Genomic DNA, 18018 nt, shown 5'->3' on the forward strand with positions numbered 1-18018 from the left:
ACTCCTTGGCCTTAATCTCCGAGAAAAACATTTTCACCACCCCTTTAGTGACCACTTTCAATTTTGCTGGGTACAATAGAAAAGCTTATGACCCCAGAGCCTGTATGGGAGCAATAAGCTGTGTGAGCCTCCATCTGTGCTCAACGGTAACGTGGCAGAAGTCGGGCCTGGCAAAAAAAGTTATGTTACTAAAGGAGTGCTTAGACTCTGGCCTAGCTTTTTCCAGAATTAACTGCCTCAACAAAAAATTGCCAACGTAAATCAAGATAGCTCTTGGCCTGCCTTCTTGAGACCCTACTTGGCCTTTCCTTATCGCAAAAGGGAAACAATGTGCCATCTGGATTTCTACTTCCCATTGCCATGACACTAGCTCCGGAAGGGCCCCCTTTAATAGGTTCACAACAAAGAGTCTAACGTCGTCCCCTTCCAAACCCTCCTCCACTCCCAACAGTCTAATGTTATTCCGCCGCTGGCGATTTTCATAGTCCTCAAGCTTCCATAGAACATCATCTGCCACTTTCTGCTGATCCTGTTTGAGAGTCCTGAGATTGTTAAGGTCATCCTCCAACTTCCCAGTCCTTTCCTCGACTTGGGTAACCCTCTCATCTACCTCGTCAAACCGCTTGTTCATCTTTCTCAGAGTGTTCTGGATTTTCCTTGACTCTTGCCTTGCCCTCCGACTCTCAACTCTCACCTCGCTCTGCATGGTTTTCAGAGTACTGAATAATAACTCTAGAGAGACTGGCTGGGGCAGTAAGTGAGGAGAAGCTTGAGCACCAGGCAAGGGAGTGACGCCATCCTGCTCCAGGTAAGTCTGTGATGTGGCTGAATAGTCCCAGTCTAATTTCTTTGAGGGGTCTGCGGGGCTATCTGTGGGGGTGGGTCTCCTCCTGGACACTCGCTTTTTTTTTGAGTGCTTCTTTGAGCTGAGGTGCTACTTTCTGTATCCGTGAATTCCCCTGAATTCCACACTATCCACAGATTGAGAATCCTCATTAACTGAAAAAAACCGGTCTGGTGATAAAGCCCCACTAGCCCCCATTCATTGAGGCTGCCCTGATATGTGCTTAAATGTGGGGCATCAGTTACTGCAGCAATTGCCATAATTGGACAGTTTCCCCAGTCCCCTGGTGCATCAGCCTCTTCTTCTCCCCCTTCAGCCCCCTTAATCTCATTATGCCCTATTGTCTGTACTGCGGCCCCTCCTCCTGAGCCTTCTCCGTCTTCTCCCCCACTGTTTGGGCCACGGATCCTTCCCTCGGGGCCAGGGTTACTTATGGGAATGCTGGTATGATTTTCAACAGAGACTGCTGCTCGAGCCTCTGAGCTGCTCCCGGGTTCCTGCCTCTGCTCCGCTGCCGCCATCGCTGGTTGCTTGGCAACAGCAGAGCCGGCGTCCACGAGGCCGTTCAGACCGCCGTTCAGACTGCCGTTCAGACCAGCTGAGCCCTCTCCTCGCTTCAGCTTCCCGATTGCAGCATCTCCCGCAGGTATGTTGGCGAAACTTTCCACCATCGTGGGCTGGCGCAGGTTGTTTTCTTTTAGATCTTTTGTTAAGTGGCATGGGTTTACTAAAAGCGTTATCCCGCTGTGCACTCGAGGTGAGCGATGCCTCGCAACCTCCTTTTCTGCCCGAAAGTTTCCCGGCTGCATCCTCCTGTATCCCGGCTCCAGCCAGCGCTTTCGTTTCATTTCTTTTTTTTATCTTTTTCGTTCTCTTTCCTCGGCTCCTTCAAGCCTGCTGTCTCCTTGCCCGCTTCTTTCGTTTCGTTATTTTTTACATTTCGTGGTGGCATTCTGCAAGTTACTTTGTTCGCTAGCGTGAACCCAGCCGTGAGCTTCCTTTGAGCCCGGAGTTATACTTTCTGGATAATATCCCCGGTGTATCTCAGAATGCTTGTCCAATGACTGGCCTTGCTGCCTTGTACCTCCCGACCAAGAGACCAGGCTCCCGGTTTTCATCTCTTGGGGGGGGTCACACTCTACTCATCTATGGATTGAGAGGGGGAGGAGGAGTAGGATGCGACTGCTTACTGCAAACCCTTAGCGGCCATCTTGCCTCGCCAGGCAGCCTGGTAGATTGACTTCCATATCTTGCACTTCTTTCAGGTTTACATGATTTTTCATTAATATCAAACTTTGAATCAGGTCATAGTTATTAGGCAATAGGTTTCCTAAATGGTTCCATTAGTTCAAAATAGCATCTACATCCTCTCAATTTTAGATGTTACCACCAGAATGTAATTTACCCATAATAATAAAATCTCGTTCATCAGCCCCCAAGGCTCTACATTTTGAGGCATCACTCTCTAGCAAGCATTTTACCTTTAACTCCTTCTCTTTTAACTATTTAACTTCTACTTTCTCTCTCAAATACTTATAAATAAATATTTAGTTTACAGGTGGGTTACTCAAGATTTTCTCCTCCAATAATTGGCTCTCTAATGTCAGAATTAGCCATACTGCACCATGGCATCCTCATTATCCTAACCTTTGCGGTACTGTATTTGGGGAATATTTTACCTATTTAATATTCTACTGTACTAAATTCCAGCTGCAGGCATAAATGTCCACAGAATCTTTTTTGCACACCAAAATGTAACTTGAATGTAAATAACTATTTCATGCATGAGGATCCTAGTGAAATGTGTATATGTGTTATACTTCCACATTGTTTACTTTGCAATTCATAATTTCACATCAACATCGGAAGCTCATATTATGCTTCCTATTTAGCTGACCTGATGAATAGTAGCTATATGTAATAAATATTACATGTAAACATGTTACTACTAATAAACAACTGGGATTGAGCTAAAGAACCATAACAAGTAATCATAGAAGAACGTAATGGGAAATAGTTCCAATGAATTGCACCTTTTTTCTTGCTTCTCATCCTGATACACAAAAATGTTATTTCTCTTCGAGTAGAAACAAATATTGTAGCGCTTTTAATCTAAACATGGTGGGCCTGATTCATTTAGGTAAGTTACACTTTTGAGCAAGTTTACACTTTGGGGCTGATTCTGATCCGGGTCAGAAGGGCACCGAATGCGATCTGGCCAGAAAAACTACGAGATGTACACGTGTTTTCCGCCCGACTCGTACAGTTGTATGAGCAAACAAGTACGATGTGAGCTACGGGAAATTCACCGACAGAGTCGTTTCCGGGTCCGAACCGCTTCGTACGTCTCGGCCGTAAGCTAACCGTGCCGTGCTATGGATGCGATTTACGACCGAGCCAGTACGATGCATGCATTTTGTAAAATATTATTTTGTCAATATGTTTTTAGTATTTTATCAATTGTATATATTTGACAAATTAATACAGTTTCATAAAATATGAAAACATTTAAATTATTATTATGTTGTGTTTTGGATGTAAATTTTTTAATTCATGTTCACATTACATTTAAAGGATGCATTTTGTAATTAGGGATAGGTATTCTAAGCCTCTAGTTGTAGGATAGAGGTTGACTTGCCTTTGTAAAAGCTTGTACTTTTTATTTGTTTGTTTGGTTAGTTTTGGTCCAATTAGTGTTATGGATTGTTGCATCCTTAGTTCTTGGTATCTTTGCTCTTTTTTGATACTTTCTAGTCATTTTTGAAGTGTGGGTCTACCTCTCCCTGTTGTTGCCTGGAAGGCCTTATGCCACCCTTCAACAGCGTTGTTACTTTTTGATTCCTTGTTTAGGGTGCTAAGGTAGACGTTCCACCATGGTATGTGGTACTTTGGTAATCTTCTGTGACCTGATTGGTGTAGTCCCCCTACCTATGTGTCCTCTAAGTAAGCAAGTAGTGGGCTTAATTTCTTCTCATTTTTCTTGTAGTATGGGCTCTATATTAGTTAGTTATAGTGTTCTGCTATGTCTGTCACAGGGACATAAGCCAGGGCTATATTTTCTTTTATTTAGTATGCTAAGGTGCTATCTGTTACGTATTCTACACTCAGTATTGACTTTTAGAGAAATCTCCACAGGCACTGATTAAAATGATAGTAGCATCCTTGAACAGATGAATGGGGGTATGTTTTTAAAATTGCAGTAATCATGGCTAATTCAAAGTCCATAATTATTTTATGTGGGAAGTAATTTCGATTTTCTGATTTTATTTTATTGAGAATTTCCTAATAGGTACTTTGAGTTTTATTTGGGAGTAAGCAGTAGATGAAGAGGATATTAGTGTTTTGGTATATGCCATGTATTGTATAAAGTTGATAAAATGGCTTTGGACAGATTTTAAATGTGCCATCTATCATCCAGGTGTGGAATTTTTGGAGTTTTGTTAAGTTATTTGTCGTGGCAAACATTATTATACGTTTTTCAGAGTTGTTGTTGTCAAGGAAAATAAATGGCTCTTTGTTATGGGTAATGCTTAGTTCTGGTGGGATGTTTACCTCTTGAAAAGTTTTAGGGATAGGCAGGCTAGTAGTTGTTTTCTTTTTTGTCTAATTATCACTTATTGTGATTATCATTTATTGTAGTAGCTGTTCTTTTAATATTTTAGTAGTGGGGTTTTCTGTGCCACTGCTTGCTTCTTTGATATTAAACACTTTTCTGCCCGGTCGACTTCTCAACCGGGCGGAAAAGTGGCAGATGTTCTTTCCGTCCGCCGCGGAACCCCTGCCATGGTAATATGGCGGGGTGTCTTTAAGGGGTGAATGGCGGGTGGATCGCCCCCGCTCGGCCGGTGGTGGCTACCGCCGGCCCGGTGTTGGCGATCCGCCAGCCATCCTAATGGGGCCCCTGTTATCAGGAAATAAACTGGTAGCATTTCCTCTTCTGTTTTCTTTTGCTGTTGAAGTGGAAAAGAGTAACTGTTTGGGGGGCTTTTATGCTGTTGTTTTAATTAGTTAGTTTCTGTTATTGGTTATTTTTGTTTGTGCTACATTTTGATTTGTTGTGGTGTTTAGTTAGAATTTTATTTGGGTGTTTCCATATATGGAAGATGCTAATTAAGTCATAGTAATTTATTTTAAGTATATGTTATAGTTTAGATATTATTTATAAATAATTTATTATTATATATTTTGGTGTTTATTTAGTAAATAATGTATTTATTTTTCTTTTTAAGTAATATTAGTCAATATTATATATATTTGGCATGAATGTGTTTTAAAAATATTTATTTATATGTATTAATTGTACTGTGTATGTTTGTGTCGTAAATATGTGTGTTTTATATGAATTTATGCGATAAAGTTTTATATATTTAATTGATAATATTCTAGTATCAATATTGTTGGCTTTCAATATTTTTGTTTTCCATATTATGGGTATTTGTGTTTTTATTGTATGAATTGCGATAATTGTAATTTCGATATTTTGTCATTCAGTAATGTTGGAAACTATATTTTTTTTAGTCGATATAGTGGGGTCGATATATATATATATTTTAATTAAGTATTGTGGGTCAATATTGTGGTTTTCTATATTTTGAGGTCAATATTTTTTGTAGTCGATATTTTGTCTCTCGATATTTAGTCACTGATCCCCCAGCAGGACGTCCGACGAGCGGGGAGAGAAAGAGAGTTAGGCAGCGCATCCCCCAGGTAAGGCTTGGACTCCGGTCGGGAGCTGCAAGCGTGTGAGGCCTGTAAAGGCACCGGAGGAGTACAGGAGTGCTCCCGTCTCTCTCCTGCTGCATCGCGTTAGACGCACTGAGTAATCAAGTGGCCCGGATCTGCCCAGCAGTACTGGGGCCGTCCTCAGAAGTTCAGGACTGTTGTCTGTGGATGGGGCCTAGTGCTGCCCACGCTAATCGCATTGATTTGCCTGGTATTATTCTTGCATTCCGAACTGCCTTATTACTTGCATTAAAGAGTGCGTTATACTTGCATTACGAACTGCCTGAATATGTGCATTGAGGATTGAATTATTCTCACATTCCGAACTGCCTTATTACTTGCATTAAGGAGTGCGTTATACTTGCATTACGGACTGCCTGATTATGTGCATTGAGGATTGAATTATTCTCGCAGTTCGACCTGTCTTATTACTTGCATTAGGGAGTGCGTTTTACTTGCATTACGAACTGCCTGAGTACGTGCATTGGGATTGCAATATTCTCGCATTACAAACTGCCTGATTATGTGCATTGAGGATTGTATTATTCTTACATTACAAACTGCATTAGTCTGACGATACGAACTGCATTACGAACTGCATAACATTGCATTAGGACTGCATTGGAATATCGTGACCTGTTCATTAGTACCACAAGAACCTACAAGTGTTTGATGGTGAAGTGAAATATTACAAATACGCATATGTTGGATTTTTATCATTTGGTCTTATCGTATTTTTCTTCTTGATACAGATACCGCAATGTTCATACATCAGTGTGGTGTCCACTTGTGGTGTAATCAGTGTCACTGGGACTTTGGTTGCAAATACTTTACACAATGCCTTGAAGATAAGCCTGGCTGCTCTTGCCAAGCTACCAGGGGGTGAGCAGGGGTCATCCGAGAGGGTGTCACTCCTTTCCCTGACTATAAGCAAGGGTCCCTATTTGGACTAAGGTAACTGCCTCAGCCAACTAGAGACCCCCAGTTCTAATAGTGCTGTATCGGGTCTCTTATGATTTTTAGTCCAAAGTTAGTCTGGCTTTTATTCTTATTGTGTATTTCTCTTTAGTCCTGAATATGTATACCATATTTATTGATCGGAAGTGCATTACTTGATATGACACTGTGATATATCGATTAATTTGTAAATTTGAATGGATCTCAATAAAAAAGGTAAGACATTTGTTTTCAGATATATTATAATATTTAACATTTACAAATAGTATTTTGTTTAGTTTTATTTAATTTAATATCAGAAACAATATTATAGTTTAACATGATTGATGTTTAAAGTAAACAACCCAAATAATGTTTCTGAAATGTAAAACATAGACTTCTCATGTTTTAGTAATATAAATATTTTATATCATTCATTAACATTTATTTAATTTTTATTTACATCAATACACTAATAATGCATTTTGTAGCTATATATACAAAATTATATATATTTGTTTAAACATTGCTTTATTTATGCATTGCTTGTTGTAATTCAAATAAAATGCAATCATTTTTAAATAAATGTAAAAGTAACAGATCATTTAACATTTTTGTATCGTTTTACACATTTGTTAACATAAAATAATATTTTGGTCTTATTTGCATCTAGTAGAAGACTTTCTTGTTTTTTTATATAAACTGCTTTTTTTGTTTACTGGTAATGCTGCATTGCAGTCTTTCTTATTTCTTTTAATTCTACTGAGATCAAAGGAGAGGATGGAGGTCAGGTCTCAGCTCTATGGAAAAGTTAAGGTTGCTTTTAGTGTATATTTTACTAGATAGTTTATGTTTAGCGGTAGATTTTTTTATGTTGATTAAGGTGTATGGAGTTTTTTTATGTTTCGAATTAGTCATTTGATGGTTATGTACATTCATTGGTGTTTTCATCTTAAGGATGTTATTTGTTAGGGATGTAGGTAATGTATATTATATTTTCATTATTGGTGTAATGTGGTATTGTTATTTTGTTTTATTTAGGGTTTTTAATGGTACTATATATGTTTTGGGTGGGGATGGGAACACATTTGCTGCTTTCTTTTAGGGACATTTGAAGGTGAAAGGTGATCCTGTATGCATAATTGCATATTCAAAATCAACAGCTGTTTTGGTGGATTAGTAGTTGTATGATTGATCGAAAGGAGGTGGGCAGGTTTTAAAAGTTCCATCCATTAGCCAGGTGGGAGACTTTATTAGAATTAGTAGGTTTTACACTGTTGTAAGAATGATTGCCCTCTTTTAATTATTTAAGTTGGCAAATAAAATGAAATCGTCTTTGAATGGATGAGTTTTTGGTGGTGAAAGATACCCATTTTCTCAAAAGTCGTAGGGGCAAGATTATCAATTGCTTCCGTTCTTCTTTTCCTAGTCTTTTTATTTTGGGTACAGAGGGTGGTTCGGCTATAATGTTGCATGGTACTTTATATGCAAAATATTTTAGTATAGTGTGGCTTGAAGCCGTGGAACTTGTAGATACTTTCCATGTTTTGCGTTTGTTGTAGTCCTCAATTGTACCATGTTTGGAAGGAGACTGCAATGAGTTACATTCTCCATATGAATATTTACAGTAGAGAGGTAGCCTTTCCATAACAACCATTAGAATAGAATTTAATACATTTCTAGTGCTAATGTGGTAAGCTACTGTGCTCTTTGGGAGTGGTTTTCCTTTTAACAGTAAATTAAAGTGGATTCATTTGACATTTTGGGATCTATGTTTGACCTAAAAATATAAAAATATTGTTATCCTAATTTTCAAAGTTATATTTGAATAAATAACTATTATTGGTTTCATTATAATTCATTTTTTAATTTTAACTTAATTTTCCCAGTAGTACATTGGGGCAAGCCCCTCCCTTCTTTCTTAAGGGTGCAGGCACTATAATGGTTTATGTTCTCTTCTCTTAATAGTGTTTTTGATTGTATGTCTGTACTGATTTTCGAACTTTTTTTACTTTGAATATGATTTAACAATTACTTTTTTATTTGTATTTTCTTTGATATGTTTATTTTTTATGCCTATTTTTCTTTAGCTTTTATGTAAGAAGTTTTGTATGGATTAATTTATCAAAATGTAAACAAATGTTTAATATATCCCCCCTGGACCTGCACCTAAATGTCTGTTGCATGCTGGCTGATAATACCCCAAAGTGCACACATGCACCACATACACAGTTGTTGTATATGCAAATGACCATGTAGAAGTTCATTACTGTAAACATACATCACATCACATCACAATCACTCAGTACAGGTGTCAGGATGGATGTATGCCCAGAGTCACATTTCTCAATCTTATGATGCCTAGCAGCACAACACACAATTATGTCCTCACGTCCTGAAAGTCAATGACACAATGGGGTGCATGGAGCACCTCTGACTCTAATGCAGGATCCACTTTTCAAGTCAATGCCCTGGCACAGACATGCATGGTAAGTCAGCCTTCAATGCCACATGTCATGGGGTAATGCATCCGGACAACATCAGTCTGCACTGCGTCACATTCATAGGTCATGCCCATACCAAACTCTACAGCTGACAAGTGCACCAGTCCGTCCCCTGCCACACACTATTCTTGGACTATGATGAACCAACATCACTAAAAGCAGACATATGAGTGACTGCAAACACAACTACCTGAACATGAGCACCTCACAGTCTGCTGCTAATAACACACAACTTTGTGAAAGTCACTGTTGCATACAGCAATGTCCACAGTCAACTGACCACAGCCATATATGTTACACAGGTATGATCCCCATTGTCACAACTCAGATGTCCTGCTGACACTAAAATCCTTGACACCAATTGTCACAAAAAGGAAGCCACACCACAATGACATTGTGTCAGACACCTGATGGCACATTTCAGGAAGCTCAATCAGTAGGTCCATACATGTGCATTTGAGTGGGCATGACTGACCTGGTAAACCTGCAACTGTGTATTAGCCTGGACAGTAGGCATGGGTCTGGGCTAGTGTGATATACTTCCTAGACATACTCCTGAGGACACTACATGGACTCACCTGCTGCATGGTTATGTTTTAAAAACCCCACACATATGTTGTGAGCCAGACCAGCAATGGGAACACATTTGAAAAGCACACACAGAACACATGTAAGAGACCAGGCATAGTGCAAAAAATAGACCCACCCACAAAGCCCACATCAGAGTCCCAGTCACATATGCTGTGCAGGGCCCTCAGCATAGCTGATTGAAGGGACACAGTGCCGAAGTGAAAAAAGTCACAGACTGTAGGGGCCACAACTTTGGTTCAAATGAGGAGTGTGACTTACAGAATTGAGGGACGTGAGCCTTGGACTCCAAGACCAATGTAATGTGGAAGTATGACCAGGCCAACAGACTGCAAATAGCATGTCAGACATGTTCACAGATCAGGCATGGACTTACCCACTCCTTGCTGCTGTCTGGCCTTCAGTTGCCCATCCGTGTCCGGGAAGACCAACGCCAAAATCCAGAGCAAGTGGGGGGTCAGGGTCCGGTGTCCAGCCCCTACGGCGAGGAGGCAACAGCTTCAGCTGGACCCTTGCAATCCTCCGGGTTCAGCCATGTAGGTCCTGCCACCTCTTCTGGCAGTTGCGGATCCGGCGCTTGTAGACTCCCACTGATCTTACTGCCCGGGCGATAGTCAGCCAGATCTCTTGCTTCTGGTGGGCATCAACCTGTGAGGAGGACATTACCACACATGCCACATAATTGTGCTGCATACAGTTGAAAATACATGTAGTCATCACAAAGCTAAAAGAGGTACACAGGTAGTGCACCCATAGAAATGTGCATTTGTGCTGCAGGTCTGACATGGTAACATTGGCTAGGAATTTAAGGCTAGCAGTACAGCACTCCTGCAGCAGGACACCTGTTTATCACATGCACCCACATAAATTGCTTGCTGGAAGTGCATATGCCTCTCACTGCTGTGCACACTTATATTACTGCTAGTCAGATTTCTTGAAGAAAATGATAGGCAGTGGACTGCACACTCACCTGCTGCTTGCTGTAATGTAGGAGGGCCTGGTTCTCCTCCTCTGTGAATGCTGGGGCCCTCTCCAGAGTACGTGCCATTGCAGGACCCAGAGGAAGCATAGAAAGCAGCAGTGGAATCTGAAATGTGGTCCTGTAGCAAGTAATGCAGGCAGGTGAGCTCCATGGGGGCCTATCAGCCTTAAATCAGTGCTGCAGAGGCATATTCTGTGACATTGCCCCTTACTGACAGGCCAGACATGGTTGCATTCTATGAATCTGTCCAATCCATGGAAATGTAAGACTCCTACACGTCTTCCGCATCGTTCAAAACTCTCACCTTCAGGAAACCCTAGGATTGCAACATTTCTGTAGGCATCCAACTGAATTTCCATTGCACGTCTCAAACGATTTTTGAATTTGCGTCCGTCTCCATGACAGCCCATTGCCAATGAGTGTGCATGGCTCGGTAAACTGACTATACGACGCGTATTTCTTAATCCAAACGCATCTGTCTCAATACGATTCTATGGGCTGTGCGTGTGCACGTCTCAGACCAGAACAGCATGGCGCGTCACTGTAGAAGTCACCCACGTCGGGTCACATTGCATACATGTCGTACATGCATTAACCGAGCAGTGAGCATGCATTGCCCATTGTCATCAATGTGATCCGATGTGGGTGACTATAATGCATACGCATCGTGCAGTCAATAGACAAGGTGTGCGCACCACTCGGTCCATGCATGTACGACGCGTCTGCATTCAAGTCACCTGCACCAGATCACATTGGTGTGACTTGCAGACCGTTTACACACAGATTACATTGCCATGGCCACACCTTCAACACCACTGCATGTCCCACACTGCATCCCATGGCATGTAAGGCTGCATCACATGTGTGTGTATGGGGGACAACATTTCTATTCTTGAGTGGCACTTAGGTGCAGGCACTCCCAGGCTGGGCACGGGTTCATGGGGACAGATTAGTTTTTGTGTTGTGTACCTCACAAATGTAATGTCCAAGTGTTTGCTTATGGGCATGAGGCATGGACACAGTACCTGTTTGGGGATGTGCATGACCTGTCACATACACCATGAGTACAGGGTTGCATGTCATGTGCATCACAGCAAGACCCATGGCCACAATCATTATGTACCCCCACAGTCTGTGTGCATGTTGTGTCTCAGATATTTGTGGTTCCATGTGCCCAATGTGAGACAGTGTCCACCATGTTCTTTGTGCATCCACATTTATGCTGTGTGTGTGTCTCAGGGACTTCCATGTATGGCCTGCAGGGACCACAGGGGCCACTACCTGTGTGACTCATGATTGGTTGTGAGATGTGCATGAGACTCAATGTCATTCCAATGCACATGTGGCAATACAGGGACCATGGCTATCTCCCTGACATGGAGTTGTGATGCCTGTGAAACATCAGTTCTCACTTGTCACTGTGTTGTGTGTTTTGAACGTGACAGCAGTAGATAGGTACTGTGCCAGAGCACAATGATTTGCCATTGCACTCCATGGAACTCATGTACACATGTCTCATTGATATGTGAAATGATGGGCATGAAGGTGACATATATGTCCATAACCAACAGCACACACCTCAGTTATGTGTGTATTGCTATGATGTATCATGTGATTTTTTCTCAATGTGAGTGCCACATGGGTAGCTGAATGTATAATCTTACGTTACCCATCTCTGTACTGCAGGGCACCAGTAGTCCATAGACAGTTCCCTGGTCTTGAGACCATGGTGGAACGCGACAGCACCCAACGGTACTGTTTCACCAGGAGACTGATCGATTGGTTGGCGGAGCAGTTGGCGCCACATCTGCTACCTGGCCGGACATACCCGACATTACTGACACCAAAGGTGAAGTTGATGGCATCCCTGCACTTCTTTGCCACTGGCACCTTCCAAAACACTGTGGCTAGTGCTGGTGGTATGTCACAAACTATGTTCAACCGTGTGCTTCGTGGTGTCTTGGAGGGGATGTTGAATTACCTAGACTCCTACATCGAGTTTCCTAGCCCGGGGAAACTCACTGACATTAAGGATGCCTTTTATAGACTGGGGAGGATGCCAAACATGATTGCATCAATCAATGGCACACATGTGGCCCTGATGCCACCAGGGGCACATGAACAGACATACCGCAACAGGAAACATTTCCACTCAATCAATGCTCTGGTGGTATGTCTGGCGGACATGGTGATCACACATGTGTGTGTACTTTTCCCTGGTTCTCCGCACGATGCCTACATCTTGAGGAGGAGTCGCATACCGTTGATGATGTCACAGATGCCAAACCAGCGTGCCTGGCTTGTTGGTGTGTACTGTTTACCTTTGAGTGTGTTTGGCAATGTTGTCTCTCACCCCCTTACAATACTCAACTAATGTGTATTTCTTTGTATGTAGGTGACTCTGGATACCCCAACATGCCGAGGTTGCTGACAGCCCTTCAGGAACCCTGTGACAGCATCCACGATGCGGTACAATGACACACATGGCAGAACCAGGCGAGTGATTGAGCGTACCTTTGGTCTCCTGAAAAGCCGCTTCCGCTGCCTGGATAAGACCGGAGGGGCCCTCCCATATGGGCCTGCAAAGGTGTGCAAGATCATCATTGTCTGCTGCATGCTCCACAACATGGCATTGCGGAAGAAGGTGACTCTCATACAGGACGACGATGACTAACATCCACCACCTGTGGAGGATCCTGGCCTGGGGCACGAGGCCAGTGGTGACGATGAGGGTGACGTCCGCACACAGCTCATAAACAACTTCTTCAGCTGATTGTGAGTTCACAGGGTTGTCATGTCAATGTTCTGAGTTAGCCTGTGATGTGTTTGTGCAGCTAAGTTGCTGTTTGAGTTTGTCCGTGTGGTACTTGACTGCCTGTATGCATTGATGTGTCCTGTCAGATGGACTGTAGTCCACAATAGTGTTGACATGCTAAGTTGTTACTGTATAGGTTTCTTGTGACATGTTTTGTGCATGTGTATTGCATTTCCATAATATTCTGGTGTGCATCTGACTGTGTCTAATTTCTGTCCTTCTCAAGGTACTTTGCCAGTTGCTTGGTCAAGTCTGACACACAACAACCAGAATTCAATGCCAGGGTGAAACTTCTAGTATGCCATCATGTGATGTACCACACACCCCTAAATCTCAATTTGACAACACTTGGTGACCTCGTGCCCACTGTAATGTGGATTCACCTTGCTACAGTTGTGTAATAAACTTGTTTCTTATTTGTAATGAACCTGTGCTTCACTTAGTTATTTGTGTTGTCTGCCTTCACACATCTGACTGACATTTGGATACCTCACCTGTGGGCTTGTTAGCATTGACTGTGGAAAGGTGTGGTGTCTGTGCATTCCACTGTATATCTGGCAAACATCTTTGTAGGCAATGTGTCACATGTCCATGGTGAGTATGTGTTGTGGTGCCCTATTGATGGGTCTCCCTCATATGGTGCACATCAACATGAGTCACATAACGGCAATGACATTGCTGTAGTAGTTTGCATGCACTGTGTACTTTGGCATTTCATCAGCGCCATGACACATACCAAGTTTGAATCACAACATAGGCAAGTATAGTGTAATTGTGAGTTTATTTACATACATGTGTGGAGATTGTGCTGTACATGAGGTTTAGAATCCAAAGTTCACAGATGACTTTGAAGTCTTGGTAGATGAAATGTCCAGAGTGAAGTCCACATTCATCTTCTATATTAGTACAACATGGACCCTCTATGTCATGTTGGGGAGTTGTGTCATGTGCAACAAGGTGAACGCTTTTCACACAAAGATCAATATCCAAAACAGGTTCTGGGTTCCTGGGGGATGTGCATGGACAACTGTGGCTCACTTGTCCTTCTTTGGACGACCCATCTTCTTCTTCTGGGGGGGATCCTCAGGCGCAGGCTTCGACGTTGCATCGGACTCTCCGCCAGATTCATCCTCTCACCCTGTGGCATTTTCAGATGTTGTTGCAAGAGATGTTATGGGCACACAGGGAGGTGTGGACATATTTGTGCTGATCTGGCGGAGACAAGTCAATATGTCGGTATGCACCACAGTAAGTTTGTCCCACTTGGCCTCCATGCGTGCATGATGGCCAGCCTGCTCCTGTTGCATGTCCTTGAGGATCCTCACTACCTGGCTGAATCCTCCAGTGCTATCCTGGTACACATCTATGATTCATACTAGTTGGGGTCATCATGCAGTCCAGTCCCTTCTGCGGGCTGTGACCTCGACCTAACACCACTCCCACCACCCTTAGACACACAGGCAGGTCCTGTGGTGGAACGCACAGTTGACCCTGGGGCCACCTTAGGTGTTGCTACTGGTGTCATTGTCTGTACCTTCCTGGATGATCGGGTCCCTGTGTTGTTTGAAATTGGTGTCCTAGGTCTGTCCGTGTTGGCGGGGGTGTTAGGTCTGGGGCCAGATGTTGTTGGCGTGGCTGCAGGGGGTGCAGATGTTTCTGATTATGGGGCTACATGATGACTCACTCCGGAAGTGCCAGGTTGCTGTTCGTAATCGGAAGAGGACATAGCCAGATCCACACCAGAGAGCTCATCCTCCAGCAGAGCCTGGGACAGGGACTCCTCTTCACTTGCTGCTGTTTCGACTGTACCACTTGTGTTTGTAGGAGACAGACATTGTCAGTTATGTTACTACAGGCATCAATGTTTGACCTATGTATTTTGCAACAGGGAGGGAGGGAGAGGTACTGATACATTCATCTTGCAATGAGTAGTACTAACAATGAAGGAGGGGGGAATGGATCACTCATCCTTTGCAACCATGGTATTTACATATTTCCATTCCTTTGCTAAATACCCTCATATACGTACACAGAAATGGGGCACTGCATCTTGATTCGCCGCCTCAGTGTACTGTAGCAGCATTTTTTTAGGGCCACAATTATTGCAAATATGATGTCCCTCCACCTGGAGGTTGACTGGCTGCTTTCCCAGTAGTGTCCAGAGGAGAGATAGGCTCTAGGATCACATGGGGCTGCAACATGTTGACCAACAGTGAACGACCCTGGTGCGGTGAATCAGTAGCTGGATCCACACACGTAACAACTTTGTTTGTAACTTCATACATCAAATTGTCCACCATTTTTCCTTTGCCTTTGGGTGTTGTGAGTGATTTTGACTCACAGCACTTGAGCACAGACACACACTCTCAGTTTCATGCTCTGGACACTACTGGGAAATCAGCCAGTTCACCTCCAGGTGGAGGCACGCACAGCATATTTGCAACAATGTGGTGCCAATGATGATGCTGCTACAGTACACTGATGCGGAAAAGCATGATATCCCGCACTACGCATGTGTACGTATGTGATGCTTTCAATGGAGGCAACACAATACATAATGACCCAGGTTGAACAGGGTGAGTAGACCATTCACCCCTCCTTGATTTTTGTAACAATGGTTCATATACATGACATTTGCAATGGAAGTCAGGATGCATGCATGGACACTGCATTGTCTTCAGTCGTCACAGACAGAGATTGATATTGTTGTAGCACATTGTCCAGCCAACATGAAGCCTTTCAATGTGCATGTTGATGTGTGTGTATACCCAGCTTGTGTATGGATTTAAATGCACATGGTCATTGGTACTCAAGGGCCATCAGGTGGCTAACTCTGCTTCCCTGTGAGGGTGTGTGCCTGTGCTGACAAGATGGCTGACAGTGCTGTCCTGGTGTTTGTTGGTGGCCAATTCCCGGAGCAGCTTTGTGCTCCCTACAACAGTGCCCAGTCACAGAGTTCTTGTCAGTCCTTCACCACCACCCCTCCCTGTGAGGTGAGCATAGTTCAGTGTGAACTTGCTGGGCAATGTGGGTGGGTGGGTATTGTGAATGACTGCAACTCCCAGCATGCTCTTGACTACACCCCCCTTCTGGGCATGCCCTCACATCCCTACTTCTGACTCTGCTTCCCTGTGAGAGTGTGAGCCTGTGCTGACAAGATTGCTGACTGTGCAGTCCTGGTGGTAGTTGGTGACCTATTCCCAGTGGAGCTTTGTGCTACCCACAACAGTGCCCAGGCACAGAGTACTTTTCAGCCCCCCGTGAGGTGAGCATGGTTCAGTGTGAACTTGCTGGGCCATGTGGGCGGGTGGGTATTGTGAATGACTGCAACTCCCAGCATGCTCTTGACTATACCCCCCTTCCCGCATGCCCTTACTTCCCTCCATCTGACTCTGCTTCCCTGTGAGGGTGTGTGCCTGTGCTGACAAGATGGCTGACAGTGCAGTCCTGGTGTTTGTTGGTGGCCAATTCCCAGTGGAGCGTTGTGCTCCCCAAAACAGTACCCAGTCACAGAGTACTTTCCAGTCCATTTCCAGCCCATCTAACGTGAGCATTCTTCAGAGGGGTGTTGATGGTCCAATTGGGAGGGGGGGCATTATCTGTGACAACAACCCCATCATGCTTTTGTATACACTCACTTCACCAGCATACCCACTATTCCTTCCTGTCAGTCAGCTTCACTGTGAGATAGTGGTTGTGGTGGCAAGAATGTCTGACAGTGTTTACTTAGATTAGTGCCACTGCCTTGCTCTATTTGTTGCTAGGTATGTACATGTCATGACACACTTACAAATCACTATGATGTGGCCATTATTGTGTTTGTCTGACTAGCATATACTTCTTGTGCTGATTGACTTTTGTTTACTAGGCCTTTGTTATCAGTGCATGGTTTCACTGTCCCAGTAAAGGGTATTGTGTGTGTATTGCAACACAATATTGAGTATATGGGTTGTGTACTCACCAGGCCCTGGTATGTCTGCGAGGCCATGGACGCTCTCTGGTGGGGGGATGTCCCGCATCTTCTCCTCCCAGGACCAGAAGTATACTGGTTTGGCAGGAGGGCCACCACAAGTGCGCTCACTCAAGGCATGTTCCTTCTGGAGAAGCTTCTTCACCCTCCTGCGCATGTCATACCACCTTTTCTGGATGTCGGTCTTTGTGTGATACGCTGGTGCTTGTGCATCCACCTTGTCCACTATCCTCTCCCACATCTTGGTTTTCTGTGACATGGGGGTCCCTTGTACCAATGTGCCAAGCAAATGTGGCTCCACTCTGAGGATCTCATCTACCAATATTTGAAGCTCAGTGTCTGTGAACTGTGGATTCTTCTTAGGGGGCATGGTGATGGGTGTTGGTGAGGAGTGATGTGTGTGGGTGGGTGGGTGGTTGGGTGCAAGTGAGGTCTGTTTCGGTAGGTGTATGTGTGAGAGCTTTTGGAGGTTTGCTGATGGTGCGTAGGTTGTGTGATGGGTGAGTTGTGTGTGTGTCTGTGGTTGGTGTCTCAAGTTGTTCTGAGCTGGCTTCTCTGTTGTATTTGCAAAGGATCATGGTAGTGTATTTTTGCCTTTTTATAGGTGGATTTGTGTGTCTTTGTTAATGTTAAAGTTAATGTTATCAGTTATTTATA

Source organism: Lissotriton vulgaris, chromosome 3_1, assembly GCF_964263255.1.
Source record: "Lissotriton vulgaris chromosome 3_1, aLisVul1.2, whole genome shotgun sequence".
Taxonomy (NCBI): domain Eukaryota; kingdom Metazoa; phylum Chordata; class Amphibia; order Caudata; family Salamandridae; genus Lissotriton; species Lissotriton vulgaris.